The 14234-nt window shown below is 38.6% G+C and overlaps 4 non-coding genes across 4 annotated transcripts; all 4 read right to left on the reverse strand.

The window, feature by feature from the left end:
* Positions 1 to 658: 658 nt before the first annotated feature.
* Positions 659 to 740, reverse strand: TRNAS-GCU (transfer RNA serine (anticodon GCU)). Its single transcript has one exon. It is a non-coding gene; the product is annotated as a tRNA-Ser (tRNA).
* A 2564-nt stretch (positions 741 to 3304) lies between these two features.
* Positions 3305 to 3386, reverse strand: TRNAS-GCU (transfer RNA serine (anticodon GCU)). The gene has a single exon. It is a non-coding gene; the product is annotated as a tRNA-Ser (tRNA).
* Positions 3387 to 11245: 7859 nt separating this feature from the next.
* On the reverse strand, positions 11246 to 11327 carry TRNAS-GCU (transfer RNA serine (anticodon GCU)). Its single transcript has one exon. It is a non-coding gene; the product is annotated as a tRNA-Ser (tRNA).
* A 2565-nt stretch (positions 11328 to 13892) lies between these two features.
* TRNAS-GCU (transfer RNA serine (anticodon GCU)) lies at positions 13893 to 13974 on the reverse strand. The gene has a single exon. It is a non-coding gene; the product is annotated as a tRNA-Ser (tRNA).
* Positions 13975 to 14234: the final 260 nt, after the last annotated feature.

Genomic DNA, 14234 nt, shown 5'->3' on the forward strand with positions numbered 1-14234 from the left:
TTACTAATTACACTGTTGCATTCAGCAAGAATGTCTCCTTGAGCAAGTCGGGTCCCATGAGAAAGAATTTACTACAGCTACACACATCTCTAGCTTCTGGAAAAGTACAGTTTCGTGTCCTTCAGGAAAACAGCACATTGCACGTTAGAAAAACACAGTTAAATATGAGACCAGGCATGTAGGCCCAGACCCTCCCTAAACTAAGGCCTAGTGCTTAATGTACAAACTCCTAATACATAACTCCAATTTTGATATGTTAATACAAGTTCAAAACATCAGTACATAATTTATTCAGCATTAATAACTTTCATTAGTCTTCGTATACATTGGTAGCCACTCCCCGTGGGCACATTTTAAACGCTTGCATTATTTCTACATTAACACATTTTCTATGCAGTTTCATTACACAATATATTGCAAACTTCTACGTCCCCCAACTTAACAACCCTCCGCCTGAGGAAAGAATTTGTGATTCATGCACAGAACCCGGCCGGCGCTGTTTACAGTAATGCCTAAGCACAGTGCTCACCTGAGCGGTGTTTCCAAACCGAGGCATTGTACTGTCGGAAATACCATGGAATACGTAATTTAACTTTCACATAAAATAGGGTTAAACCAGACATACCGCATATTAAAAAGTAAACACACAATAATAAACCGACAAGGGTGGGATTCGAACCAACGCTTGCAGAGCACAATGGATTAGCAGTCCATCGCCTTATCCACTCGGCCACCTTGTCGTGCAAAGGTCAGTTTTCAGGAGGAAAAAATATAGTAGCCGAAATGTGTTCTATGAGGTGATAGTTGTCCACAGATAATAAAGAGCATATATTTACAGATTGTTATGGCAACTTGTTGTCTTCAGCTTTGCTCTAAATGACCTTGTTGTCCTTCCCTACTTCAGCTTGAATTTATATGATATATGTAATGGAATCATGAAAATTACACATTCCAAACGTGTTCTATCCATATGTGATCTACTGTCACACTACCCTCAAATGAGCTAAGATTGCTTTATTTCAGTTGTACGTGGATTTAAAGTGCAATTTCATACAAATATTTTACTGGTATGGTGCTTTCGAGTCTCTAGGTGTCATTCATTGTTGGGGTGCTTACATGCCAACATTAGGCAGCAAATAGTACACAAATAAGGAAAACTGCCTTCCCATTTAATGTGCATTGTTCTGCAAAACGTTTTAAGTAGGAGAAAGTAAAACTTAGTTTATAAAACCGCCTAAACTGGGAGTATTGCCGCTACAGCTTTCACACTTCAGTTTAAAAACGTACGTGCATCAACAAGAAATATTTTTGCGCTAAATAAATTGCTGTCCGACTGCTCACGTAACGCATAAAACTGAGGCAGTCGTAATTACACCACATTGAAGTAATATCTTGGTGGTTTTCGTTGACAATGACTCAGCAGCAACAGATCAGATGACTTTTTATTAGTGATAGCGCATCACGGCCTTGATAAGTAAACTTACAAGGAGACACGCCTAGGTCGATGAACCTTTTGGACTACGTTCGGGGACTTCCCAGTACGAGATGTCTTTTGGCATCACAAATCAATGGATCAATATCTCAACAACAATCGCAATAACTAATCATCATGCTAATCAATAACCTTTAATGAGAGTCAATAAAGTGAACACACCATGACCTTTCAGTCATGAATAAAAACACCAATTTAGTTAAGTGTTAGGATACTTATTTCCCTATTGGTTACAATCTAAAGTCATTTCTGTTAATCTCATCGGCAATTCATCTCATTAGTAACTCTTCAGATTTGCAATTAGAAATGCAATTAATCAATGCATGGAGAATATTCACTCAGTATTAACACATCATTAATAAGAACCAACTTAGCAAAGTCTCAGTAGTGCATGATTCAAAAAAGCAAGAACTCAGTAATTTGTCTACTTGCGTCAGATTTTAGTGAACACCTTAACTAACCTCAAATTAGCATCAGCATGTTGGGCTTCATGCAAAACAATTTAGCAAACACAAATTTGGAAAACATCTAACTATGGCCTCTATCAAAGAGCAGTTGGTACCGAGAAAGAAAAGGCAAGCCGACAATTAAAATTTTCAGCAGATAGTTACCCATCCAACGGATCAGCAAACAGCGTCAGTCTTTGTCCTCAGGGCATCAGTCGTTTTCACCATCAGCAAAGATAGGACAGGGCAAAGCCTCTGTATTGCATATCTGAGGAACAAGAACTCCCCTCATATAGAGGAGATATGAGTATCAGGTAAGGAATAAGTAAAGGGTGGTTTAGAGTATCAGGACGAACAAACGGCAAAGTCTCAAAGGAAATGGCCTAAATGGCTCAGTAGAATGGCAAAGAATGGTTTGGAGTGGAATGTCCAATAAATAGCTGATTTCTGCTCAGGTCATATGGTTAAATCAAAACTGTCTAATTTACTCCTAATTCCTCGTTGGATAATAATTTGTGCATCGTTATCTCTGTCCAATAATTATTCACGCATTTCACCAGAATTTTCCACAAACCATAGTTCACATGTCCTTGATTGGCCCATGTTATTGACGTCTTCATCGGTTGGAATGTCAGGTAAGAAAAGTTACACTTTACGCACCAGTCAGTAGTTCCATTGTTTTCTCCTACTCCAGGCAACCTTGCACCTGTTACGAATTACACTGTTGCATTCAGCAAGAATGTCTCCTTGAGCAAGTCGGGTCCCATGAGAAAGAATTTACTACAGCTACACACATCTATAGCTTCTGGAAAAGTACAGTTTCGTGTCCTTCAGGAAAACAGCACATTGCACGTTAGAAAAACACAGTTTAATATGAGACCAGGCATGTAGGCCCAGACCCTCGCTAAACTAAGGCCTAGTGCTTAATGTACAAACTCCTAATACATAACTCCAATTTTGATATGTTAATACAAGTTCAAAACATCAGTACATAATTAATTCAGCATTAATAACTTTCATTAGTTTCGTATACATTGGTAGCCACTCCCCGTGGGCACATTTCAAACGCGTGCATTATTTCTACATTAACACATTTTCTATGCAGTTTCATTACACAATATATTGCAAACTTCTACGTCCCCCAACTTAACAACCCTCCGCCTGAGGAAAGAATTTGTGATTCATGCACAGAACCCGGCCGGCGCTGTTTACAGTAATGCCTAAGCACAGTGCTCACCTGAGCGGTGTTTCCAAACCCATGCTATGTACTGTCGGAAATAGCATTGGATACGTAATTTAACTTTCACATAAAATAGGGTTAAACCAGACATACCGCATATTAAAAAGTAAACACACAATAATAAACCGACAAGGGTGGGATTCGAACCCACACATGCAGAGCACAATGGATTAGCAGTCCAACGCCTTAACCACTCGGCCACCTTGTCGTGTAAAGGTCAGTTTTCAGGAGGAAAAAATATAGTAACCGAAATGTGTTCTATGAGGTGATAGTTGTCCACACATAATAAAGAGCATATATTTACAGATTGTTATGGCAACTTGTTGTCTTCAGCTTTGCTCTAAATGACCTTGTTGTCCTTCCCTACTTCAGCTTGAATTTATATGATACATGTAATGGAATCATGAAAATTACACATTCCAAACGTGTTCTATCCATATGTGATCTACTGTCACACTACCCTCAAATGAGCTAAGATTGCTTTATTTCAGTTGTACGTGGATTTAAAGTGCAATTTCATACAAATATTTTACTGGTATGGTGCTTTCGAGTCTCTAGGTGTCATTCATTGTTGGGGTGCTTACATGTCAATATTAGGCAGCAAATAGTACACAAATAAGGAAAACTGCCTTCCAATTAAATGTGCATTGTTCTGCAAAACGTTTTAAGTAGGAGAAAGTAAAACTTAGTTTATAAAACCGCCTAAACTGGGAGTATTGCCGCTACAGCTTTGACACTTCAGTTTAAAAACGTACCTGCATCAACAAGAAATATTTTTGCGCTAAATAAATTGCTGTCCTACTGCTCATGTAACGCATAAAACTGAGGCAGTCGTAATTACACCACATTGAAGTAATATCTTGGTGGTTTTCGTTGACGATGACTCAGCAGCAACAGATCAGATGACTTTTTATTAGTGATAGCACATCACGGCCTTGATAAGTAAACTTACAAGGAGACACGCCTAGGTCGATGAACCTTTTGGACTACGTTCAGGGACTTCCCAGTACGAGATGTCTTTTGGCATCACAAAACAATGGATCAATATCTCAACAACAATCGCAATAACTAATCATCATGCTAATCAATAACCTTTAATGAGAGTCAATAAAGTGAACACACCATGACCTTTCAGTCATGAATAAAAACACCAATTTAGTTAAGTGTTAGGATACTTATTTCCCTATTGGTTACAATCTAAAGTCATTTCTGTTAATCTCATCGGCAATTCATCTCATTACTAACTCTTCAGATTTGCAATTAGAAATGCAATTAATCAATGCATGGAGAATATTCACTCAGTATTAACACATCATTAATAAGAACCAACTTAGCAAAGTCTCAGTAGTGCATGATTCAAAAAAGCAAGAACTCAGTAATTTGTCTATTTGGGTCAGATTTTAGTGAACACCTTAACTAACCTCAAATTAGAATCAGCATGTTGGGCTTCATGCAAAACAATTTAGCAAACACAAATTTGGAAAAAATCTAACTATGGCCTCTATCAAAGAGCAGTTGGTACCGAGAAAGAAAAGGCAAGTCGACAATTACAATTTTCATCAGATAGTTACCCATCCAATGGATCAGCAAACAGCGTCAGTCTTTGTCCTCAGGGCATCAGTCGTTTTCACCATCAGCAAAGATAGGACAGGGCAAAGCCTCTGTATTGCATAGCTGAGGAACAAGAACTCCCCTCATATAGAGGAGATATGAGTATCAGGTAAGGAATAAGTAAAGGGTGGTTTAGAGTATCAGGACGAACAAACGGCAAAGTCTCAAAGGAAATGGCCTAAATGGCTCAGTAGAATGGCAAAGAATGAGTTGGAGTGGAATGTCCAATAAATAGCTGATTTCTGCTCAGTTCATATGGTTAAATCAAAACGGTCTAATTTACTCCTAATTCCTCGTTGGATAATAATTTGTGCATCGTTATCTCTGTCCAATAATTATTCACGCATTTCACCAGAATTTTCCACAAACCATAGTTCACATGTCGTTGATTGGCCCATGTTATTGACGTCTTCATCGGTTGGAATGTCAGGTAAGAAAAGTTACACTTTACGCACCAGTCAGTAGTTCCATTGTTTTCTCCTACTCCAGGCAACCTTGCACCTGTTACGAATTACACTGTTGCATTCAGCAAGAATGTCTCCTTGAGCAAGTCGGGTCCCATGAGAAAGAATTTACTACAGCTACACACATCTCTAGCTTCTGGAAAAGTACAGTTTCGTGTCCTTCAGGAAAACAGCACATTGCACGTTAGAAAAACACAGTTTAATATGAGACCAGGCATGTAGGCCCAGACCCTCGCTAAACTAAGGCCTAGTGCTTAATGTACAAACTCCTAATACATAACTCCAATTTTGATATGTTAATACAAGTTCAAAACATCAGTACATAATTAATTCAGCATTAATAACTTTCTTTAGTCTTCGTATACATTGGTAGCCACTCCCCGTGGGCACATTTTAAACGTGTGCATTATTTCTACATTAACACATTTTCTATGCAGTTTCATTACACAATATATTGCAAACTTCTACGTCCCCCAACTTAACAACCCTCCGCCTGAGGAAAGAATTTGTGATTCATGCACAGAACCCGGCCGGCGCTGTTTACAGTAATGCCTAAGCACAGTGCTCACCTGAGCGGTGTTTCCAAACCGAGGCATTGTACTGTCGGAAATACCATGGGATACGTAATTTAACTTTCACATAAAATAGGGTTAAACCAGACATACCGCATATTAAAAAGTAAACACACAATAATAAACCGACAAGGGGGGGATTCAAACCCACGCATGCAGAGCTCAATGGATTAGCAGTCCATCGCCTTAACCACTCAGTCACCTTGTCGTGTAAAGGTCAGTTTTCAGGAGGAAAAAATATAGTAGCCGAAAAGTGTTCTATGAGGTGATAGTTGTCCACACATAATAAAGAGCATATATTTACAGATTGTTATGGCAACTTGTTGTCTTCAGCTTTGCTCTAAATGACCTTTTTGTCCTTCCCTACTTCAGCTTGAATTTATATGATATATGTAATGGAATCATGAAAATTACACGTTCCAAACGTGTTCTATGCATATGTGATCTACTGTCACACTACCCTCAAATGAGCGAAGATTGCTTTATTTCAGTTGTACGTGGATTTAAAGTGCAATTTCATACAAATATTTTACTGGTATGGTGCTTTCGAGTCTCTAGGTGTCATTCATTGTTGGGGTGCTTACATGTCAACATTAGGCAGCAAATAGTTCACAAATAAGGAAAACTGCCTTCCCATTTAATGTGCATTGTTCTGCAAAACATTTTAAGTAGGAGAAAGTAAAACTTAGTTTATAAAACCGCCTAAACTGGGAGTATTGCCGCTACAGCTTTGACACTTCAGTTTAAAAACGTACGTGCATCAACACGAAATATTTTTGCGCTAAATAAATTGCTGTCCGACTGCTCACGTAACGCATAAAACTGAGGCAGTCGTAATTACACCACATTGAAGTAATATCTTGGTGGTTTTCGTTGACGATGACTCAGCAGCAACAGATCAGATGACTTTTTATTAGTGATAGAGCATCACGGCCTTGATAAGTAAACTTACAAGGAGACACGCCTAGGTCGATGAACCTTTTGGACTACGTTCGGGGACTTCCCAGTACGAGATGTCTTTTGGCATCACAAATCAATGGATCAATATCTCAACAACAATCGCAATAACTAATCATCATGCTAATCAATAACCTTTAATGAGAGTCAATAAAGTGAACACACCATGACCTTTCAGTCATGAATAAAAACACCAATTTAGTTAAGTGTTAGGATACTTATTTCCCTATTGGTTACAATCTAAAGTCATTTCTGTTAATCTCATCGGCAATTCATCTCATTAGTAACTCTTCAGATTTGCAATTAGAAATGCAATTAATCAATGCAAGGAGAATATTCACTCAGTATTAACACATCATTAATAAGAACCAACTTAGCAAAGTCTCAGTAGTGCATGATTCAAAAAAGCAAGAACTCAGTAATTTGTCTATTTGCGTCAGATTTTAGTGAACACCATAACTAACCTCAAATTAGAATCAGCATGTTGGGCTTCATGCAAAACAATTTGGCAAACAAAAATTTGGAAAACATCTAACTATGGCCTCTATCAAAGAGCAGTTGGTACCGAGAAAGAAAAGGCAAGCCGACAATTACAATTTTCATCAGATAGTTACCCATCCAACGGATCAGCAAACAGTGTCAGTCTTTGTCCTCAGGGCATCAGTCGTTTTCACCATCAGCAAAGATAGGACAGGGCAAAGCCTCTGTATTGCATAGCTGAGGAACAAGAACTCCCCTCATATAGAGGAGATATGAGTATCAGGTAAGGAATAAGTAAAGGGTGGTTTAGAGTATCAGGACGAACAAACGGCAAAGTCTCAAAGGAAATGGCCTAAATGGCTCAGTAGAATGGCAAAGAATGGGTTGGAGTGGAATGTCCAATAAATAGCTGATTTCTGCTCAGGTCATATGGTTAAATCAAAACTGTCTAATTTACTTCTAATTCCTCGTTGGATAATAATTTGTGCATCGTTATCTCTGTCCAATAATTATTCACACATTTCACCAGAATTTTCCACAAACCATAGTTCACATGTCCTTGATTGGCCCATGTTATTGACGTCTTCATCGGTTGGAATGTCAGGAAAGAAAAGTTACACTTTACGCACCAGTCAGTAGTTCCATTGTTTTCTCCTACTCCAGGCAACCTTGCACCTGTTACGAATTACACTGTTGCATTCAGCAAGAATGTCTCCTTGAGCAAGTCGGCTCCCATGAGAAATAATTTACTACAGCTACACACATCTCTAGCTTCTGGAAAAGTACAGTTTCGTGTCCTTCAGGAAAACAGCACATTGCACGTTAGAAAAACACAGTTTAATATGAGACCAGGCATGTAGGCCCAGACCCTCGCTAAACTAAGGCCTAGTGCTTAATGTACAAACTCCTAATACATAACTCCAATTTTGATATGTTAATACAAGTTCAAAACATCAGTACATAATTAATTCAGCATTAATAACTTTCATTAGTCTTCGTATACATTGGTAGCCACTCCCCGTGGGCACATTTTAAACGCGTGCATTATTTCTACATTAACACATTTTCTATGCAGTTTCATTACACAATATATTGCAAACTTCTACGTCCCCCAACTTAACAACCCTCCGCCTGAGGAAAGAATTTGTGATTCATGCACAGAACCCGGCCGGCGCTGTTTACAGTAATGCCTAAGCACAGTGCTCACCTGAGCGGTGTTTCCAAACCGAGGCATTGTACTGTCGGAAATACCATGGGATACGTAATTTAACTTTCACATAAAATAGGGTTAAAGCAGACATACCGCATATTAAAAAGTAAACACACAATAATAAACCGACACGGGTGTGTTTCGAACCAACGCATCCAGAGCACAATGGATTAGCAGTCCATCGCCTTAACCACTCGGCCACCTTGTTGTGTAAAGGTCAGTTTTCAGGAGGAAAAAATATAGTAGCCGAAATGTGTTCTATGAGGTGATAGTTGTCCACACATAATAAAGAGCATATATTTACAGACTGTTATGGCAACTTGTTGTCTTCAGCTTTGCTCTAAATGACCTTGTTGTCCTTCCCTACTTCAGCTTGAATTTATATGATATATGTAATGGAATCATGAAAATTACACATTCCAAACGTGTTCTATCCATATGTGATCTACTGTCACACTACCCTCAAATGAGCTAAGATTGCTTTATTTCAGTTGTACGTGGATTTAAAGTGCAATTTCATACAAATATTTTACTGGTATGGTGCTTTCGAGTCTCTAGGTGTCATTCATTGTTGGGGTGCTTACATGTCAACATTAGGCAGCAAATAGTACACAAATAAGGAAAACTGCCTTCCCATTTAATGTGCATTGTTCTGCAAAACGTTTTAAGTAGGAGAAAGTAAAACTTAGTTTATAAAACCGCCTAAACTGGGAGTATTGCCGCTACAGCTTTGACACTTCAGTTTAAAAACGTACGTGCATCAACAAGAAATATTTTTGCGCTAAATAAATTGCTGTCCGACTGCTCACTTAACGCATAAAACTGAGGCAGTCGTAATTACACCACATTGAAGTAATATCTTGGTGGTTTTCGTTGACGATGACTCAGCAGCAACAGATCAGATGACTTTTTATTAGTGATAGCGCATCACGGCCTTGATAAGTAAACTTACAAGGAGACACGCCTAGGTCGATGAACCTTTTGGACTACGTTCGGGGACTTCCCAGTACGAGATGTCTTTTGGCATCACAAATCAATGGATCAATATCTCAACAACAATCGCAATAACTAATCATCATGCTAATCAATAACCTTTAATGAGAGTCAATAAAGTGAACACACCATGACCTTTCAGTCATGAATAAAAACACCAATTTAGTTAAGTGTTAGGATACTTATTTCCCTATTGGTTACAATCTAAAGTCATTTCTGTTAATCTCATCGGCAATTCATCTCATTAGTAACTCTTCAGATTTGCAATTAGAAATGCAATTAATCAATGCATGGAGAATATTCACTCAGTATTAACACATCATTAATAAGAACCAACTTAGCAAAGTCTCAGTAGTGCATGATTCAAAAAAGCAAGAACTCAGTAATTTGTCTATTTGCGTCAGATTTTAGTGAACACCTTAACTAACCTCAAATTAGCATCAGCATGTTGGGCTTCATACAAAACAATTTAGCAAACACCAATTTGGAAAACATCTAACTATGGCCTCTATCAAAGAGCAGTTGGTACCGAGAAAGAAAAGGCAAGCCGACAATTACAATTTTCATCAGATAGTTACCCATCCAACGGATCAGCAAACAGCGTCAGTCTTTGTCCTCAGTGCATCAGTCGTTTTCACCATCAGCAAAGATAGGACAGGGCAAAGCCTCTGTATTGCATAGCTGAGGAACAAGAACTCCCCTGATATAGAGGAGATATGAGTATCAGGTAAGGAATAAGTAAAAGGTGGTTTAGAGTATCAGGATGGACAAACGGCAAAGTCTCAAAGGAAATGGCCTAAATGGCTCAGTAGAATGGCAAAGAATGGGTTGGAGTGGAATGTCCAATAAATAGCTGATTTCTGCTCAGGTCATATGGTTAAATCAAAACTGTCCAATTTACTCCTAATTCCTCGTTGGATAATAATTTGTGCACCGTTATCTCTGTCCAATAATTATTCACGCATTTCACCAGAATTTTCCACAAACCATAGTTCACATGTCGTTGATTGGCCCATGTTATTGACGTCTTCATCGGTTGGAATGTCAGGTAAGAAAAGTTACACTTTACGCAGCAGTCAGTAGTTCCATTGTTTTCTCCTACTCCAGGCAACCTTGCACCTGTTACGAATTACACAGTTGCATTCAGCAAGAATGTCTCCATGAGCAAGTCGGGTCCCATGAGAAATAATTTACTACAGCTACACACATCTCTAGCTTCTGGAAAAGTACAGTTTCGTGTCCTTCAGGAAAACAGCACATTGCACGTTAGAAAAACACAGTTTAATATGAGACCAGGCGTGTAGGCCCAGACCCTCGCTAAACTAAGGCCTAGTGCTTAATGTACAAACTCCTAATACATCACTCCAATTTTGATATGTTAATACAAGTTCAAAACATCAGTACATAATTAATTCAGCATTAATAACTTTAATTAGTCTTCGTATACATTGGTAGCCACTCCCCGTGGGCACATTTTAAACGCGTGCATTATTTCTACATTAACACATTTTCTATGCAGTTTCATTACACAATATATTGCAAACTTCTACGTCCCCCAACTTAACAACCCTCCGCCTGAGGAAAGAATTTGTGATTCATGCACAGAACCCGGCCGGCGCTGTTTACAGTAATGCCTAAGCACAGTGCTCACCTGAGCGGTGTTTCCAAACCGAGGCATTGTACTGTCGGAAATACCATGGGATACGTAATTTAACTTTCACATAAAATAGGGTTAAACCAGACATACCGCATATTAGAAAGTAAACACACAATAATAAACCGACACGGGTGGGATTCGAACCAACGCATGCAGAGCACAATGGATTAGCAGTCCATCGCCTTAACCACTCGGCCACCTTGTCGTGTAAAGGTCAGTTTTCAGGAGGAAAAAATATAGTAGCCGAAATGTGTTCTATGAGGTGATAGTTGTCCACACATAATAAAGAGCATATATTTACAGATTGTTATGGCAACTTGTTGTCTTCAGCTTTGCTCTAAATGACCTTGTTGTCCTTCCCTACTTCAGCTTGAATTTATATGATATATGCAATGGAATCATGAAAATTACACATTCCAAACGTGTTCTATCCATATGTGATCTACTGTCACACTACCCTCAAATGAGCTAAGATTGCTTTATTTCAGTTGTACGTGGATTTAAAGTGCAATTTCATACAAATATTTTACTGGTATGGTGCTTTCGAGTCTCTAGGTGTCATTCATTGTTGGGGTGCTTACATGTCAACATTAGGCAGCAAATAGTACAAAAATAAGGAAAACTGCCTTCCCATTTAATGTGCATTGTTCTGCAAAACGTTTTAAGTAGGAGAAAGTAAAACTTAGTTTATAAAACCGCCTAAACTGGGAGTATTGCCGCTACAGCTTTGACACTTCAGTTTAAAAACGTACGTGCATCAACAAGAAATATTTTTGCGCTAAATAAATTGCTGTCCGACTGCTCACTTAACGCATAAAACTGAGGCAGTCGTAATTACACCACATTGAAGTAATATCTTGGTTGTTTTCGTTGACGATGACTCAGCAGCAACAGATAAGATGACTTTTTATTAGTGATAGCGCATCACGGCCTTGATAAGTAAACTTACAAGGAGACACGCCTAGGTCGATGAACCTTTTGGACTACGTTCGGGGACTTCCCAGTACGAGATGTCTTTTGGCATCACAAATCAATGGATCAATATCTCAACAACAATCGCAATAACTAATCATCATGCTAATCAATAACCTTTAATGAGAGTCAATAAAGTGAACACACCATGACCTTTCAGTCATGAATAAAAACACCAATTTAGTTAAGTGTTAGGATACTTATTTCCCTATTGGTTACAATCTAAAGTCATTTCTGTTAATCTCATCGGCAATTCATCTCATTAGTAACTCTTCAGATTTGCAATTAGAAATGCAATTAATCAATGCATGGAGAATATTCACTCAGTATTAACACATCATTAATAAGAACCAACTTAGCAAAGTCTCAGTAGTGCATGATTCAAAAAAGCAAGAACTCAGTAATTTGTCTATTTGCGTCAGATTTTAGTGAACACCTTAACTAACCTCAAATTAGCATCAGCATGTTGGGCTTCATACAAAACAATTTAGCAAACACAAATTTGGAAAACATCTAACTATGGCCTCTATCAAAGAGCAGTTGGTACCGAGAAAGAAAAGGCAAGCCGACAATTACAATTTTCATCAGATAGTTACCCATCCAACGGATCAGCAAACAGCGTCAGTCTTTGTCCTCAGGGCATCAGTCGTTTTCACCATCAGCAAAGATAGGACAGGGCAAAGCCTCTGTATTGCATAGCTGAGGAACAAGAACTCCCCTCATATAGAGGAGATATGAGTATCAGGTAAGGAATAAGTAAAAGGTGGTTTAGAGTATCAGGACGGACAAACGGCAAAGTCTCAAAGGAAATGGCATAAATGGCTCAGTAGAATGGCAAAGAATGGGTTGGAGTGGAATGTCCAATAAATAGCTGATTTCTGCTCAGTTCATATGGTTAAATCAAAACTGTCTAATTTACTCCTAATTCCTCGTTGGATAATAATTTGTGCATCGTTATCTCTGTCCAATAATTATTCACGCATTTCACCAGAATTTTCCACAAACCATAGTTCACATGTCGTTGATTGGCCCATGTTATTGACGTCTTCATCGGTTGGAATGTCAGGTAAGAAAAGTTACACTTTACGCACCAGTCAGTAGTTCCATTGTTTTCTCCTACTCCAGGCAACCTTGCACCTGTTACAAATTACACTGTTGCATTCAGCAAGAATGTCTCCTTGAGCAAGTTGGGTCCCATGAGAAAGAATTTACTACAGCTACACACATCTCTAGCTTCTGGAAAAGTACAGTTTCGTGCCCTTCAGGAAAACAGCACATTGCACGTTAGAAAAACACAGTTTAATATGAGACCAGACATGTAGGCCCAGACCCTCGCTAAACTAAGGCCTAGTGCTTAATGTACAAACTCCTAATACATAACTCCAATTTTGATATGTTAATACAAGTTCAAAACATCAGTACATAATTAAGTCAGCATTAATAACTTTCATTAGTCTTCGTATACATTGGTAGCCACTCCCCGTGGGCACATTTTAAACACTTGCATTATTTCTACATTAACACATTTTCTATGCAGTTTCATTACACAATATATTGCAAACTTCTACGTCCCCCAACTTAACAATCCTCCGCCTGAGGAAAGAATTTGTGATTCATGCACAGAACCCGGCCGGCGCTGTTTACAGTAATGCCTAAGCACAGTGCTCACCTGAGCGGTGTTTCCAAACCGAGGCATTGTACTGTCGGAAATACCATGGGATACGTAATTTAACTTTCACATAAAATAGGGTTAAACCAGACATACCGCACATAAAAAAGTAAACACACAATAATAAACCGACAAGGATGGGATTCGAACCCACGCATGCAGAACACAATGGATTAGCAGTCCATCCCCTTAACCACTCGGCCACCTTGTCGTGTAAAAGTCAGTTTTCAGGAGGAAAAATATAGTAGCCGAAATGTGTTCTATGAGGTGATAGTTGTCCACACATAATAAAGAGCATATATTTACAGATTGTTATGGCAACTTGTTGTCTTCAGCTTTGCTCTAAATGACCTTGTTGTCCTTCCCTACTTCAGCTTGAATTTATATGATATATGTAATGGAATCATGAAAATTACACATTCCAAACGTGTTCTATCCATATGTGATCTACTGTCACACTACCCTCAAATG

The sequence above is a fragment of the Pleurodeles waltl genome, chromosome 12 (genome assembly GCF_031143425.1).
Source record: "Pleurodeles waltl isolate 20211129_DDA chromosome 12, aPleWal1.hap1.20221129, whole genome shotgun sequence".
Classification (NCBI taxonomy): Eukaryota; Metazoa; Chordata; class Amphibia; order Caudata; family Salamandridae; genus Pleurodeles; species Pleurodeles waltl.